We start from the raw sequence: 5,976 nt of genomic DNA, 5'->3' as shown, positions 1-5,976 counted from the left end.
AAGATAATGAATCTATGTAATACTTTATGGACTGAATACTTTTTTCTCCTTTTGACATAACAGTGAATTACAAATTATATAAACAATTGACTGCTCTTCTCAAGCAAAGTCAAGAGGCTGCAATTACCCCAAGAGAAAGACTTTAGTGTCTTTGACCTGACATTGACCACAGTTTTCAACTTTCCAAATGTACTGAATAAGTAGAGAATATCAGATATTCAGAAATCTTCATTCCTTTTAATTAGCTTTTAATTAACTTTCTATGTCCTTTAATGAAGATTCAAGTTTCTTATAATCATACAGAGTTCATGACTCCTGCGTATCCTTAATACCACTGAAACCAGAATTTTACATAATAATTGGTTACTTAAAATACAATAGCATGGTAGACAAACCATAAGCTGATGGCTTTGAATTAGCATGGTCTTTGATAAGACCTTTATTCCACTGCCCTGGGAATCATATGCTTTAGGAAAGATTTGTTTAGAATTGGACAAAAATCAGAAGTAGTAAAAGCTCAAATTCCTAAATCAAGTGACATGAATTTTAGTGAACCAGGGACAAAAAACTGAATTGGCCCCAAAATTATTTCTTCCTTTGGCTTCTGTCTCTACTCCACTGTCACCACCTCTAAGGTAACCCAGAAAACAAGTGTAAAGGAAAAGGGAAAATTCAATGATAGGTGAGTCCAAAATTATTTTATTGAAAGGTCTAAATTCCTTGGAGGTGAAAATTTGACTCTTTCCTGAAATACTATAATTTTCTGTGAAGATAGTCTGTAAGTTTTCTGTAAAATATCACTTAATATCACTTAACTGACATCAGCAGTCACTGTTTTGGGTTGATCTTATCTAAGGTTGTGATGAATTTTACTGTAGAACTTCATAGCAAATATAGTTTTTAGGGCAAACAAAAAGAAAGAAAGCACAGCAGGTGACATGTTTAAACTACCTGTGAGAACAGACTCTGCTTAAGAAACCTACTCTGTTTATGGCTTACATTGGAATGAATGTTGGAGCTGGTGATATTGATGCAGTCTTCTCATTTAGTAGATGTAAAAACAAAAGAGGAGTGAAACTACAGGACTTCATGAAAATTTCAAAGCAGAAGTTTTGCTCTCATTAAAATAAGTCCAACAATAGATGTATTTTAAAATGTTATTTATTAACCAGACATTTGACATATACTTCCAAATATTGAGATTTAATTCATTGAAATATTTTATTTGAACATATTACCGTTCTCAATTTCTTTTCTTTTTTTTTTTTTTTTTTGAAACAAAGTCTCACTCTTTGCCCCCAGGCTAAAGTGCAGTGGTGTGATCTCAGCTCACTGCAACCTCTTCTCTTGTGTTCAAGCAATTCTCCTGTTTCAGCCCCTCAAGTAGCTGGGACTACAGGTGCACACCATCACGCCCAGCTAATTTTTGTATTTTTAGTAGAGACGGGGTTTCACCATACTAGTCAGGCTGGTCTCGAACTCCTGACCTCACATGATCCACTCACCTCTGCCTCCCAAATTGCTGGGATTACAGGCTTGAGCCACCATGCCTGACCCCCTTGTCAATTTATTTTCATATATTTAGTTTGGACTTCATCTCATTAGCCTAGGTTGCTGAGGTTGGCCTATAGTCATAAGTGTTTTTGCTCTGAATATAAAGCTTAACAGTATTGTTTACTGTTTCCTATAAATTACACTCTAGTGAAATACTGAGTGATAGTTTTTACATTTGATACATTTAAGTGATGAAGGTTCAACCAGTTATCTAGAGATAACATTTCAAAATGGAATATTTGGCACCAACATCAGTAGAGACATTCTCCTTGTGTTTATGTTAAATTTGTCTTCAGTCAATTCAACCATGCCTGGTTGTGCAACACTCTCTTTGATTATTGATTTACTCCAGAGGCTGACATGTAAGTGAATATTGTAATGCCCATCAATATTATCTACAAGACTTTTTCCAAAGCTTAAATCCAGTCCACAGTGGAGGGACTCAGAGCCCTACAGGGGAAACCTCACATGCCCAATGAGCTAGCCCCACATCAAAACAAGTAAATAATCTAAACACCCCGAGGGCAGCACTAGTATTTCCCAGACAACTTAACATCTACAAACTCGGAAACCAAAGATATTTGTTCACCTTTAAGCTATTATTAAAGGACTGGCTACTTATTCAGAAGAACTTGAATTCTTATGCCTCTGCAGTAGTTTTGTCGAGTGTTTTGATCTCTGACCCTTTACTCTCTTAGAAATTATTGAAGACCCCAAGGAGCTTTTTACTATATGGGTTATATTTATCAACATTTACCATGTTATAAATTAAAGCTGATAATGTTAACAACTTTTCTTGAATTTTAAAGAAGCAATACACTCATTATATATTAGAAATAAATAGTATCTTTTTAAGAAAAAAAGAGAATTATACTTTACAAATCATCTTTGCCAGGAATCTGCCCACCTGCCCCCGGTCCAGGCATACTGCCCTGCCCAAGACAGAGACTGACTTTACGAGTAACCAAGACTAACCTTAAAAGCAACCAGTAAGCATGATTTAAGGATGATCAGAAAACCTTTCCTGTCCCCAGAGTATTCGTCCACTTTAGATTTGGAATGTGACAAACCTCCTATTTGGGAATGTAGCAACAAAGAACAATGTGACTGGATTTGCACAGAACACTGGATTAAATATTTTATATACTTTGTCTCGTGGACATCCATAACATCTCTATGAGACAAAAATCATTATCCCCAATTTACAGTTGAGAGAACCAAGGCCCAGAGAAATTAATAACATGTCTAATTTAACACAACTGGTATGTAGCAGAGACAGTTTCACACTGCAGTCTAACTGGCTGTATACCCAGTGTTTTCTGCCTTGCAGAATAGAATCTGAAATAACCTCAAGCATCCTTAGATTCATTGTTGTTTATATGTAAGCCACATTTGGCATTTGGCCTTTAATATCTCTTTGATTTAGGCACTTTATCATTTTTATGTCACATGTTCATTCACCCTTGACCAAGGGTAGGGAAGATATATGTTCTTTGCAAACTGACTGATTGAGTACAGGTGTAAAGCTATGTCATCAAAAACCTTTAACCCCTTTCTTTGTCCCAGGTAACAGGCAATTAAATCAGAGTAGTTTGCTTCAGGCCAGAAGATCATTGACCAGCACAAGGCATTTTTTTTTTTTTTTTTTTTTTTTTTGAGCTTAGAGATACCATTAATGTCACAGAGCCCCATAGCCAAAATGAAGGATAGCTTTGCAAATGATGGATTTATCCACTGTCTTTTGGAAGCTAGATGTGATCATCTCTATCAGCTTTTGTTCACACTCTTAGCACTCATTTTTTAGTGTTATTTAATCTTCAGTCCTTCTAATTTCAAAGTTCCAAGGCTCAGAGAACTAACTCTGCATTAATAACTAACTTGGCCAGCCAACTAGTCAGATAATCACTTCTTCTAAAGACCCGAATTTAATCACATATAAAGTAATATGCATTGGCTCCTAGGATTAGAAAGAAAATAGGAGGGGCACTGTTTAGCCTACCACAGCCCATCTTCTGGTTCCCAAAAATTCATGTTCATTCCACATGCAAAACCCATTCACCACATTCCAGCATACCCCAAAATCTCAACCCATTACTGCATCAATTAAAAATTCATCCAAGTCTCATCTAAATATTAGCACCTAAGAAATCCAAGATGATTTAGAATTATCATCAAAATCATTGAAAATAAGGTATGTTTGAGAGTCTGGGTACATCCCATCCTAGGGCAGAATTCCTCTCCTTGTTGCTTCTCATAACAGGCTCTTTATCAAGACATCTTTCTTACATTCAGGGTTGATATTAAAATTGTGAGGCAAATCAAAGAGCTTTAAAGACCTCATAGGGATTTTTTATTTGGCTAGATTCAGTTTTGTTTTCTGCTTAATTGTATTACAAATGGATGAAAGTTAAACAGCTTCTCTTGAAAGTCAGCTAGAAGCTTTTGATACGTTGGTGTCTTTCATGATGTCTGAATCAGTCACACTAGCATCTTCTGGTTTTGAACCTCTGCAATCTAGTCCTGGAGATTTGGCTATTTCTAGTGCCTTTAATCGCAGTGTCTGCCATGTGACAGACACAATCTTCTATATACACAATATTTTTCATGTTAAAGCTGCACCAGGCTGGGTGTGGTGGCTCATGCCTGTAGTCTCAGCACTTTGCGAGGCCAAGGCGGGCGGATCACCTGAGGTCAGGAGTTTGAGGCCAGCCTGGCCAACATGGCAAAACCCCATCTCTACTAAAGAATACAAAAATTAGCCAGACGTGGTGGCACCGCCTGTAATCTCAGCTACCCGGGAGGCTGAGGCAGGAGAATCATTTGAACCTGGGAGGCAGAGGTTGCAGTGAGCCAAGATTGCACCACTGCACTCCAGCCTGGGTGACAGAGTGAGACTCCATAAAAAGAAAAAAAATATTTAAAAAAGAAAAAGAAAAAACAGCTGCACCAAAGTATATTTTAAGACAGATTGACAAATAAAATGACAATTAGAGGTACAAACAAGTGAAAATTAAACATATATGGCTATACCATTACAAATAACTCAACTGAGGTGATACACAAATAAACAGAAACCTTTCTCTTATAGCTACATTTGCTCATGCAGGCAGCCTTTTGTGTCACGACTTACTGATCTTCTTAGTAACTGTTGACTTGTTTGGGGGTTGGTTGTGAAATATTTCCCAGTTTCATGAATGTTAAAAAGCAAACCATATGTATTGTAGACTTAAGATGATGTGGTATTTCTACATCATGAAATATCCTTTCATAGAGTCATTTTTAATGACTGCATATTGTTTAATTGTATACAGACAACCACTTTTTATTGAACATTTAGGTTTTTTTTTCAATATTTCTGTAATTGGGGCTTGCAGTGTATACCTTTGTACTGAAATGGAGTTCAGATGTTTTAACGTTTATTCCAGGAAGTATCTTACTGTGAATTAAGAAGATACCCTGGATTAATTCACAAATGGAAATGCTTTTTTATCTCAGATTCTGACATGTTTTCTTCTTAGCCCTTATTTTAATATATTGGTTGAATAAATTGGCTGTCTATCCCATTAAGTCATGATCACCTTACATATATACTTGTTTGTTATATGTGTTTCAGTACACTGGAAAGAAAGACTTGAGGAAGAAGGCTTAGCCCTGGTGAACTGTAACGGAGGGAGTGGGGATGAAGGGGAAAGTCCTGGACCATGAGTGAGCATCAGGGAAAGGCAGTCTTGCTCACTCAGAGGGACACCTAAAAATCATTAAGGGGTAACTTGCTGAATGAGTAGGTGAGGACAGGTGCTAACAAGAATGATGGAAGATGGTGGAAGACAAACATTGTCTGCTTCTAAATTTACCCTACGGATTCACCTGAATGGCACACTCATTACTATGCTTCCCCTGCCAAAGGGCAAGTACAAATAGTGAACACTGGGACGATGTCAAGGAATTAGGGAAGAGCTGTGATGAAATGGAGGAGCACATAGGTCCCTGAAACACGGGCTCAGAGATTGAGTGTTCATAATTCTGGAAAGGCAATAATAGCCTGGAATTGTGTATAATGTCACACCTCACTAGGGCCTGCAGTGGGAATGTCTGCTGTGAGTAAAACTTGTCAATTCTGTGTATTTATTCCTCTCTCTATTATGTAAGACTTTTATTTAAATCTTTAATAAAGTCTGGTTTCATTCTTCAACGTGTTTCCCTACCAAATTTAATGATTCATTTCTATCAATCATCACATCTGTCCGTCCTTTCTAACGCATTCCCAACAGTCTCCTGTTTCTGACCCACTGTCTGTATGCTTAGACTCAAAATAGATTCAAGCAGAACCAAAAGTCATGTGAAGAAGTGAAGTGGCCAAAATCCCTTTGATAAAAGCATGAAAAGAGCTAAGGGGCATCCTGTTGACCTGCCAAGCTGCAG

The sequence above is a fragment of the Rhinopithecus roxellana genome, chromosome 14, assembly GCF_007565055.1.
Source record: "Rhinopithecus roxellana isolate Shanxi Qingling chromosome 14, ASM756505v1, whole genome shotgun sequence".
Lineage (NCBI taxonomy): Eukaryota > Metazoa > Chordata > Mammalia > Primates > Cercopithecidae > Rhinopithecus > Rhinopithecus roxellana.
This window is presented reverse-complemented; position numbering follows the sequence as displayed.